Source organism: Pelobates fuscus, chromosome 1 (assembly GCF_036172605.1).
Source record: "Pelobates fuscus isolate aPelFus1 chromosome 1, aPelFus1.pri, whole genome shotgun sequence".
NCBI classification, from domain to species: domain Eukaryota; kingdom Metazoa; phylum Chordata; class Amphibia; order Anura; family Pelobatidae; genus Pelobates; species Pelobates fuscus.
In genome coordinates this window covers 361,409,765-361,422,574 of record NC_086317.1, presented here as the reverse complement: position 1 = coordinate 361,422,574, position 12,810 = coordinate 361,409,765, and positions in this window count along the sequence as shown.

The window sequence follows — 12,810 nt, the reverse complement described above, 5'->3', positions numbered from 1 at the left end:
TTCACTTTAAAGCACTTTTTTATTGCAAAAAAATATTAGCATTACATTTACTTGAAGTAAGAAGTACATAACTGGCATATAAACATATCATAACACAGCAATTTTGAATATGGAATCATTTGACAAACTTAAAAATAATGTAAGTTTACATAATTTTCTTTTTCACTTATTTATTCAGCCTTTATAAAAATATGTGGTAAATGAAAAGTCTAAGGCAATATGCAATGTCCCTTATTTTTCAGTCTGAAATATTAGCACTTAAGCAAAATATATAGATATGCATATCTCACAAACAGTAGATGTGACAAAATAGATAAATACAAATGGGCATATACTTTGTTCATATTTTTTGTAAATATTTGCAAGGTACATAGAATGTGACAGCAAATATGAACCATTCGGCCCATCTACTCTGCCCACTTTTCTAAATACTCACATTAGTCCCTGACCTTATTTTATAGCTAGTATAGCCTTATGCCTATCCGACGCATGCTTAAACTCTTTCACTGTGTTAACCTCTACCACTTCAGCTGGAAAACTAAATGTTAAGACCAAGAGGTATGGCTTTTTCCTTTTTCCACCTCAGGTGCACAGTGGCATTTATACCCTCTCCCCCCTCCCTCCAGGCACCGCCCCCGCACTGTCCCTCTTTACTCATTGTGTTTTTTTTTTTTTAAACTGTGTGTTGTAGGATGAGAAAGTTGTATATGTGTTAACTAATGGAGCGTAGTTCTCTTCTGGTTTTTGTCCCTGGATGTGGCAGGAAGGGATAGTGAAAGAAATAGGAAATAGGAAAAAGGGGGGGGGGGGGATAGAATTGAAACTGAACTTTACATATGGACTAGCGGTTAGGATTCCTGGTTTTAACCCAGGCGGCCCGGGTTTGACTCCCGGTATGGGAATTGTCCTTAGCTTTAAACTGGAGCAATTTAAATGGAGTCCAAGAGAAATGGGATTATTTAAAAGTTGCACTACTGAAGGCAACAGAAAATTGCATTAGGCTTGTCAGTAAAAGCAAAAAAAATCAAGAAACCACTGTGGTACTCTGCAGATGTGGCCAAAATAGTAAAAAACTAAAAGTTAGCATTTAGTAATTATAAAAAAATCCAGAGTGAGGAAGACAGAATGATCTATAAGATTAGGCAGAAAGAGGCTAAACAAGTTATAAGAGTTTCCACATCACACACAGAAGCGAAAATAGCACAGTCAGTAAAAAAGGGGGACACAACTTTATTTAGATACATAAATGAGAAAAGAAAAGTAAAACAAGGATTAGTTAGATTAAAAACAAAATAAGGAAGGTATGTAGAAGAGGATAAAGGTCTAGCTGACTGCCTCAATATCGATATTCACAGATGAAAATGAAGGAAAGGGACCTCAGTTAAGAAAAAGGATAAATTAGTCATTTATTACACGTGAGTTTACAGAGGAAGAGGTTCTATTTCAACTGTCAAAAGTAAAGACAAATAAGTCAATGGGACCTGATGGAATACACCCAAAGCTATTAAAAGAGCTTAGTGGTGTACTAGCAAAACCATTAATAGATTTATTTAACCAATCATTGATAACAGGAGTAGTCCCAGAAGATTGGAAGTTGGCAAATGTTGTGCCCATTTACAAGAACGGTAAAAATAGTCTGGCAACTATAGGCCAGTAAGCCTTACTTCAGTAGTGGGGAAAGTGATGGGAACCATGTCAAAGGATAGGATTGTTGAACATCTAAAAACACATGGATTTAAAGATCAGAGACAACGTGGGTTTACTTCAGGGAGATCATGCCAAACTAATCTTAGTAATCTTTTTGATTGGTTAACTAAAATTATAGATCAGGGTGGTGCAGTAGACATTGCTTACCTAGATTTCAGTAAGGCTTTTGACACTGTTGCACATAAAAGGCTTTTCAATAAACTGCAATATTTAAGTTTGGATTCCAATATTGTTGAATGGGTAAGGCAGTGGCTGAGTGACAGGCAACAGAGGGTTGTAGTCAATGGAGTATATTTGAAGCTTGGGCTTGTCACCAGTGGGGTACCTCAAGGATCTGTACTTGGACCCATTCTCTTCAATATTTTTATTAGTGATATTTCAGAAGGTCTTGATGGTAAGGTATGTCTTTTTGCTGATGATACTAAGATATTTAACAGGGTTGATGTTCCAGGAGGGATAAGCCAAATGGCTAATGATTTAGGTAAACTAGAAAAATGGTGAGAGTTGTTGCAACTGACATTTAATGTGGATAAGTGCAAGATAATGCATCTTGGACGTAAAAACCCAAGGGCAGAGTACAGAATATTTGATAGAGTCCTAACCTCAGCATCTGAGGAAAGGGATGTAGGGGTGATTATTTCTGATGACTTAAAGGTAGCAGACAATGTAATAGAGCAGCAGGAAATGCTAGCAGAATGCTTGGTTGTATAGGGAGAGGTATTAGCAGTAGAAAGAGGGAAGTGCTCATGCACTCAGTACTGGAGACCGTATCTTCAGAAGGATATTGATACCTTAGAGAGAGTTCAGAGAAGGGCTACTAAACTGGTTCATGGATTGCAGGATAAAACTTACCAGAAAAGGTTAAAGGATCTTAACATGTATAGCTTGGAGGAAAGACGAGACAGGGGAGATATGATAGAAACATTTAAATACATAAAGAGAATCAACACAGTAAAGGAGGAGACTATATTTAAAAGAAGAAAATCTACCACAACAAGAGGACATAGTCTTAAATTAGAGGGACAAAGGTTTAAAAATAATATCAGGAAGTATTACTTTACTGAGAGGGTAGTGAATGCATGGAATAGCCTTCCAGCTGAAGTGGTAGAGGTTAACACAGTAAAGGAGTTTAAGCATGCGTGGGATAGGCATACGGCTATCCTCACTTTAAGATAATGCCAGGGACTAATGAAAGTATTTAGAAAATCGGCCAGACTAGATGGGCCGAATGGTTCTTATCTGCCGTCACATTCTATGTTTCTATGTTTCTATGTAACTTGAAGTTAAGAAATAGCAAGTGAACTGTTCAGCTCTGCCCACTCTTCAGGACCAGGTTCGACTGTGTAGCACTTTTGATTTGCCTCCTGTGATCTAGCTTACTGTAGAGTGTTCTGTTCTCTAATCCATTACCGTGACCTTGTCTGGCCATCTAGGTGCCTCTCAGACCCTAGGCTCCATTTGCCTTAGTGTGAGTCCACGAACGGGGGTCCGAACATTGTGCGAGTCTCTTTGCGTAATCTGCCCACTTAGTTTTTGCCTCCTCAACTGTATGGTTTGCTGTAATGTATTTGTTGGCTATACTCTCATATTCCCAGTTTAGGGTGATTTGCGTTATTAGGTCGGATTTGCTGGGCGCGTGTGGTTTCTTCCGGTTTCTGGCAATCAACATTGCTGCTGCTATAAGCACTTGGAATATCCACTCCAAAATTTAATCAAAACTGCTTAGGCACTAAAATATAAAAAATACAAAAATAGTGTTTATAAAAATAATATAAATCCTAAACAAGTGTTGCACTCTAAAACAATATTAGTGCACTATGCCAAAATTAATTTATTACATGAGTAAAAACAGAGATCCTAAAACAAGTCTGTTCTTGACATCACTCATGACTCATTTTTTCCTGCTGGCTTTGGGCTTCTTCCGAAAAATTGTGCCAAATCTCCATTTGCGTATACAAAGTATTTTGGATTCATTCATTGGTCCGATTCCAAAACAGTTTTTTGCTTTATTAATAACCTCATTCATATCTTTTGTCCGATAGTCTGTGATACATGCACTAGGTTTTTAGATCTTAATATTTGTATTAATGATAAATGAATACATACAAACTCTTATTTAAAAAAAAAAAAGTGGATGTAAACAGTTATATCTTCTATAATAGTTGTCACTTTGGCCTATGTTTGAAAAATATCCCAAAAGGATTGTACGAAAGAGAATGATTTCATAGAACAGGCACGGCAGGTTTAAAATATGTTTAAAGAAAAAAAGTATAATGAGAAACATTTAAATGAAGCATTAACAAAAGTTCAGAACATTGAAAGGAAGGATCTGTTGCATGCAGGAAAAACAAGTAAAAGAAGAAAATAATAAGGTTAATTTAATTTGTAATTAGTCAGAAATAATCAGAAAGTGAAAAATATAAATAAAGAGAAACTAGGAAACAACTAGGAAAACAACTTCATAGTTACCTCCCTCACTCCCCCATGGTGCTGGAAGGATTATAAACCCTTCTGTCACTTATGTGATTCCAGCACCGATGTCCTTCAGCTCCCCTGCTCCTTTACTGATGTCAGCCAGCAGGGGGATGTAATGCACATGTGCAGCAAGCACCTCACTCAAATTAGGACTACCCAGTAAGAAAGCATTGCTCAATGATGCTGGGTGTCTTCATGTAGACCATGAAGACCAAAAGTCACCTAACCACCCAGAAGTGCCTCCAGTGGCTGTCTGGTAGACAGCCACAAGAGGTGGAGTTAACTCTGCAGGGTAGTTATTGCAGTTCATAAATAACTTCAAAAATTACAATTACATGTTTAAGGGGAATGGAACAGCGAACCCAGACCACTTCGATGAGCTGAAGTACCTATGGTGCCTATAGTGTCCCTTTCAGAAATATTGGTTTATTTTAGCTGAGGATCCCATTTGCAGAGCTTAGCCCAGAATTATACATATAGGTGTTCCTAGTATTAAACTTCATTTAGTAAGTCCTGTTAATAATTATAAAAGTAAAAAAAGTTTGTAATGAGCAGATGGATTTTTATCAATGTGTTTACTGCCTAGCATGCAGCTACAAACATAGCATATTGCACTAGTTATAGTATTTATTAACATGCTCCTGCAACCTACAGTATGTATGACATACCACTAGATAGCTGCACACTTGTATAAAGGAGCAGATATCAAAATGACCCAAGTAAATTGAAATTTATAAGCATAGAGAAAATAAGGAAAGATTGGAGAGGTGGAGATACTTTCCAAATCGATTGCAGTAGGATCTGAGATCGGTCTGTATAGTAAAGACACTTTGTCCTATGGGTTTTAATGTAAAATTTTAAATATGTCATTTTTATAGCTCCTCTAAAGTAGTTATTAAGGCTGTTTTATTGTATATGTTGTACTAATAAAGTTTACTTTCCTTTTTATAAACACATCATTATAGCATTGTCTGTAATGTTAGCACATATATACTCATAGCAAATCATTGAGTTGTGAGTGTTTTTTATCACAAATATTGATATCAATGTATTAATTGGAATGAATTAAGAGCACTATTAATTATGTATTACGGTGTAAACAAATTGCAATTGGCTAAGTTAATTTACCTACTGATTTATTAATATATTATATAGTTTTTAATATATTCTAAGTTTTTAAAGTATATTTAATGTTTGTGATATATGACACTTGATATAAAACAAAGATATACAATATGATGAGGTGATTAGTAATGTTTAGTACACATGCCTTTATTTTATATGGAAACAGTACATTATTTCAACTTTAATACGTCAGTAAAATAATTGAGATTTAGCCAATGTTTTTTTTTTTTTTTAAGTTAAATATGGCAAATTAACTTTATTAAATAAGATTTGTGCTCCTATTTTGACACTGAATGTGGACAATGGATGCATTTGTGGTTATTCATTAAGCAAATGTGGTTTTAGAATCAAACAATGAAGTAATGTGAAAGACATTTGAGTAGAGATGTCCCGAATAGTTCGCTGGCGAATAGTTCCTGGTGAACATAGCTTGTTCGCATTCGCCTCGGCGGGCGAACATATGCGATGTTCGGTCCGCCCCCTATTCGTCATCATTGAGTAAACTTTGACCCTGTACCTCACAGTCAGCAGACACATTCCAGCCAATCAGCAGCAGACCCTCCCTCCCAGACCAAAAAAAATAATAATTTTTGACTGTAATATAATAGCAGTCAGTTTCCTTCACACATGTGCATTTCAGGGCCTGCCAGGGCACAGTGTCACACCAGTGCAACTCATATCTGGTGTAACAGTAGTGTACATTTAAAAAAAAAACTTTTTTGACTGTGAAATAATAGCAGTCAGTTTCCTTCACACGTGTGCATTTCAGGGCCTGTCAGGGCACAGTGTCACACCAGTGCAACTCATATCTGGTGTAACAGTAGTGTACATTTAAAAAAAAAAATACAGGGGGGGTTGTCACCTTTCGGGGACCCTTGGTGTTGTACGTGGCTGGGTGGAGGAAGAGATCTTCAATGACATCATGGCCATTTCAAGCGTTCCTACACGGCCATGGCACACTTTTCAGATATCCAGCTTCGAAACAACATGCCAGTGAGGCGCTTGATTTGCGACAGCCCGACACGTTTGAATTCAACACTCCTAATGTTCGACCGCCTGCTCCAACAAGAAAAAGCCGTTAACGACTATTTGTATGACCGGGGTGCTAGGACAGCCTCTGCGGAGCTTCGAATTTTTTTGCCACGTTACTGGACGCTCATGCGCAATGCCTGTAGGCTCATGCGTCCTTTTGTGGAGGTGACAAACCTAGTCAGTCGCACCAAAGGCACCATCAGCGACAACATACCATTTGTTTTCTTCCTGGAGCGTGTCCTGCGAAGAGTGCTGGATCAGGCCGTAGATGAGCGTGAAGAGGAAGAGGAAGAGTTGTGGTCACCATCACCACCAGAAACAGCCTTATCAGCATCGCTTGCTGGACCTGCGGCAACGCTGGAAGAGGAGTCTGAAGAAGAGGAGTCAGAGGAGGAAGGTGGCTTTGAGGAGGTGGAAGACCAAACACAGCAGGCGTCCCAGGGGGCTTTTTGTCACCTTTCGGGGACCCTTGGTGTTGTACATGGCTGGGTGGAGGAAGAGACTTTAAATGACATCAGTGAGGACAAGGAACGGGACATGGCTAGCTTGGTATCCAACCTTGTGCAAATGGGGAGTTTGCGGTTGTGCAAATGGACTGTTTGGTCTGTCACTGCTACGTTGTGTCCCAGAAGAATAGATACGTTTAAAAAAAAGTCCCTAATCCCTTTCCCCTTTATTAATAAAACAAATAACCCTTTCCCTGCTGCTTGATCACTGCTAGCAGTGATCAATATACAGGTCACAGTACTTTACTGTGATCTATTTTTTTTTTTACTTTCAAGGGTTAAATTTTAGTTTTTTTTTGTAAACCTAAGGGGTTACATTTTTTTATTTGATTTTATTAATTTGTGATTTAGTTATTTTGGTGGGTGGAATTTAGTGGGAATTAGGGAATAAAAATAAATAAAAAATAAAAAAATATATTTTTAGTTAGAATTTTGTTAGCTGTGTTAGCTGAATTAACAATGTTTAGAAAGTATAGCGCAGAGGAGGCTTATGCCCTGTTAGCGTCCGACTCAGAGGCGACTGACACTGCCTCAGAGTGTGACGCAGGGAGTGACGCAGGGGACAGGGACTATGTGCCAGATACTGCAGAACCATCAGGGGAAATCGACGACTCCCCTAATGCAGAACATGGCGCAGATGACTGGGTACCCCCTAATAATTTTTCCCCAGACTTCCCAGTGTTTACAGCCAATCCTGGCATACAGGCTGACCTGTCTGCCTATAGTGCGCTGGATGTTATGCAGCTGTTCTTGGGGGATGAGATTTTTGGGGAGATAGTCACCCAGACTAATCTCTATGCGGAGCAATATCTGTCACGCGATCCAGACTCTCTTATCTCCAGGAAAGAGAGATGGAACCCAACCAGTGTGCCAGAATTAAAACAATTCTGGGCACTGACCATGTTAATGGGGCTAATTAAAAACCCCACAATTAGGATGTATTGGTCTAAACATCCTATTTGCAATACCCCCATTTTTGCCGAGACAATGACGAGGGAAAGATATGAAGACATACTGCAATTTATGCACTTTAGTGAGAATAACAAGTGCCCCCCAAAAGGTGATCCGCAGTATGATCTTCTTTATAAAATATGCCCTTTAATTTCCCACTGTAACAGTAAATTTGCCACTATATATACCTCGATAACTTTTATAATAGCATCCCACTGTTAAAATGTTGTACTGCTTCGAGACCGTGGCCTGTGGCACTATTCAGAAGAGTCGCACAGGTTTCCCAAAGGCTCTAGCGAACAAAAAAATGAAAAGGGGGGAAACAGCAGCTCTCTGCCAGAATGAACTGCTGGAACTCAAGTACATAAAAAGGATGTTTTCATCTTAACCACCATCCATGTTGAAAACACTCGGAGGGTCGCAGTTCGTGCAGAGACGAATGTAAACGGGTGCCAGTCTGCATACGGCAATATAATCGGCATATGGGGGGCGTTGACCTGTCCGATCAACTAATGCAGCCGTGTTTGATCATGAGAAAGACCAGGGCATGGTATAAAAAAGTGGGCATATACCTGATGCAGATGGCAATCCACAATGCCTTTGTCATTTTTAAAAAGGCAAATGCTGGGCTGAAAAGCACTTTTCTTTTATTCCAGTTTGAGCTCATTTCTGGTCTGCTAGAATGCCACACAAGGAGACCATCAGTGGAGCCTAGCAGAAGAATGGAGGCAGGTCACTTCTGCTTTAAGATTGCACCAACCCCTAAAAAACAAAACCCCCAGAAAAGGTGCAGGGTGTGTTACAAGAGGGGCGTAAGAATTGAGACCAGCTATTACTGCCCTGATTGCCCCTCTCAGCCCGGCCTATGTATTGGCCACTGTTTTAAAAATTTTCACACCCAGGCCGAATAAGTAGACCAGTTTTGGGGTGTGATTTTTAGTCATCTGTCTGATTGGTTACCGAAACTTGGCTTTGTCTACCGTTTATCCTGTCTTCTCTGATCCTTGACCTCGGCTTGTCCTATTGTTGTTCCGTTTCTCTTTACTCCTTTGACCTCGGCTTGTACCTTGACAATTCTCTGCTTGTATAGCCCGGCCATTCTAAGGACCGGTATTACAAGTTTCTCTCTCTGTGTTCTCTCTCTTTGTGGTCTGTCTGTGTTTTGGTTTTGGAATCCATGACAGCTTTGCCCGGGACACAGATGACTGGGTACTACCCCCGGATAAGTTTACCCCAACTATTCCCCCTTTTCACAGCAAATAGTATGCACTTAAAAATATATGTGGCCTTTAAGAGGTAATTTGCAGTCCTGAGCTGCTAAAATGAGACTTGGGCCCAGCATCCACTTTTGTAAAATATGGAAGTGGTGTGTCTCCTTCAACATCCACATAACCCTGAAAAAGGTACACATGGGGTTATTGTATCACTAAGATGACATAGCTGAGCAACATATTAGGTGTTATACTGCCGTAGCACACATAAGGATAGCAAAATATACAGTAACATCTCCAAGTGTGTGTCAAAAAGGCAGAAAAAATGCTAATTGCAACTAGACTTGGTACAAACTAACAAAAAAATTATCCTACACTAAGGTTTAGAATATACCTTTTGAAATACCCTGGGGTGTCTACTTTAAGAAATGGTAGGCCTTTGTGGGGTAGTTTGAATTTAAAACCTGCTAAGATGCTTGGAAATTGCACATAGGTCCAGCGTCAAAATTCAAAGTTCGGTAAAAACTGATATGGCTTGGTCTCCTATATGGCACTGTAGCTTCACGAAATAGTGCCAAAGACATACAATGGGGGTGTCATTTTACTCAGAAGACTTAGCTGAGCATAATTTGGGGGATTTGAACTTAGTGGCACATGTGAAATATACAAAATGCCCAGCAAAAATGCAATCCATATGTAAAAAAACACACAAAAGTATTTTTTACCACATACTTTGGCATCTATTGGTGAAAAAATGGGGGCATGTTAAGGCACAATATGAACCTTATGAGATACCCTGGAGTGTCTACTTTTACAAATGGTAGGCCTTTCTGGTTTTTTTTTGAACAGTCAAACTGTTATAATACCCCAAATGGAAGCATAGGCTCATTAAATCCGTCTCTCAAATTCTACTGTGAGTACTGAAAAGGACAGGTCTCCTATATGGCACTGTAGCTTCACAAAATAGTGCTAAAGACATACAATGGGGGTGTCCTTTTACTCAGAAGACTTAGCTGAACATAATTTGGGGGGTTTGAACTTAGTGGCACATGTGAAATATACAAAATGCCCAGCAAAAATGCAATCCATATGTAAAAAACGCACAAAATAATTTTTTACCACATACTTTGGCATCTATTGGTGAAAAAATGGGGGCATGTTAAGGCACAATATACAACTTATGAGATACCCTGGAGTGTCTACGTTTACAAATGGTAGGCCTTTGTGGGTTTTTTTTGAACAGTCAAACTGTTATAATACCCCAAATGGTAGGATAGGCTCATTAAATCTGTCTCTCAAAATTCTACTGTGAATACTGAAAAGGACAGGTCTCCTATATGGCACTGTAGCTTCACAAAATAGTGCCAAAGACATACAATGTGGGTGTCATTTTACTCAGCAGATGTAACTGAACACAAAATAAAACTTTGTACAGGAATAGCACACACCAACTTTACAAAATACACATGAGAAGTTCTTTGTTATAAGTTTGTGTGCCAAAAACAAAAAAAAACCAACATTTTTACTCCAATATTTAGCAGAGGTTGGCGGTGAAATCGCTACATTGAAAGTGTCAAAACAATCTTAGGTAAATAGCCTGTGATGTCTACTTTATATAAATATATACTTTTGTGTGGCAATTTTGTTTTCTTTTATGGCTATTAAGCTTACAAGACAAACATACCAAATTCTAAAATCGTTCCACATTAAAAGTGTATTTTACTCCTTGTGCTTTGTGACCTGTAACTACCACAAAAAACTGAAAATCCCAGACACATTATATATTCTGTAAATCAGAACAACTAAATTAATTTATTTTTAATTACTTTCCTTAACCTGCACTAATTATGTACACATTATTATTGCAAAAACTGTAAAAAACAAACAAATATTCACTTTTTTTTTGCATATTTCTGTATTTTTTTAATAATAAATAAGCATTTATATATATATATATATATATATATATGTGTGTGTGTATATATATATATGTGTGTGTGTGTGTGTTACATCAAATCAAAGCCCTTTCTGTCCTTTAAAAAACGGTATACAATATTTGTCGGTGCAATAAATTAGTAAAATGCAAATTGCAGTTGAACGCAAACAGCAAAAAAATGCAAAAAATGCTGTTGCCATTAAGTGAAAGACAAGCTTCTTGTTTTAGGATCTTTGTTTTGTTTACTCATGAAAAAAAATGAAAGTTTTGGCATACTATACTATTGGGGCCTCTTAGGTTCTCTCCTTGTGTTTAACCACTGCAGATTGCTGTCCATGGGAAAGAAAATTATAACTATATCCCTGGAATAGTGAGGTGATATAACCAGAGACAGTTTGAAGGGGCTCTGTGAATTGTGAGTGCATTACTTCAGGATATTTATAAGCAGCATATTTATAAACAGATATCTTGCACTATATAGCACTTTTTATCTTTTCCTATTTATAAGAAAATTGTCTGTATGTCGAATCGTGGTATTTAGATGTATAAGTATTACCAATCTTTTTTATGATTTTCTTTTTTATATATAATTATTATAATTTTGCACAATTGAGACCTCCCCGTTGTCCAACCTGGTCTTATTAATACGCTAAGAATTCTTGGCCAACCCAGCCTCAACTTATCACAATAGCCAGGATGGACAAGTTTGACAATGGCTATGTGGAAGTATTAATTTCATATTATCACTGTGGCTGGGGAGATGGTCCCCAGGCAAGGGAAAGACACATAGTTTAAGTCAAACCAGTTCAGCACTAGGACAGTGACAGGACACTATAGGTAATATAAAATCTGCAACAAATGGTATTAGGTTTGTTGCCTAGAGTGTTCATTTAAATATGTCATTTGGAGTAGAGCTTTCCTGCGCCTGAACTTGCTATAGCTGTGTTAAACAATGGAATCACTATAATCCAACATTTAATGTGGAATGTTTCCATGGGTCTATGCCAACGCATTTTAAGGCCTCTCTCAAGTCTAAAAGAAGTGCATCACACGTATTACTATTTGTGTATATATACAAGGAGATATATTGCTGTCAGCTATGAACTCAACTGCACAACAGGTAATTGAGTCTTGTGGAAAGGCATTTTGGCATAATTTCATTACAAGAAGAAAACCTATGCTCAAAGCAAAAGAGTGACTGTAATACTGAATTATGGGCATTACTTAATGAATACTGATGTAAAATTATAATAGATTGGTAGGTACATATTGAAACAACTGAAATTTTAATTTTTGGATTGTGCATCGTTCATATTAACAAAGGAAATAAACACACTGTAAGCTAATACTAAACCAAAAATCAATGTATTACATTTAGAATTTATTTAAAAATGAAAAAAAGTGAATTTGCTTTCTTTAAAAGAAACTGGCAACAGATAACATTGTTGTGACATTCAAATATACTCAAGATAAGACAAAAGCATCTCTAAAATGAATTTTCCATTGCAATCTGTTAAAGCTAAAAAAAAAAGGCTGAGATATGAGAAAAGGTGAATTCACACTTAACAGAAGGAGAGTTTTTTTTTTTTTTTATAGTAAATGATTTTCCAGACATGCAATTAAATCAAGAGTGGTTGTGATGGCACATATTCTGTAAACTTTGAAGGCATGCCAAGTGTGTATCTGGGATTATGGCTCCTGATTTAAATACATACTGAAGCTTGTTCTAGGTAGTAATCTGAGTAATATTGTTGTGTCAGTGATGTGTATTTTTTAACATTTTTTCTCTCTTTTCAAAATATGAGAACCAATTTTATTTAGATGAAGTTGAATTTAATCATTCTAGTGCAAAATAATAAATGCTTCC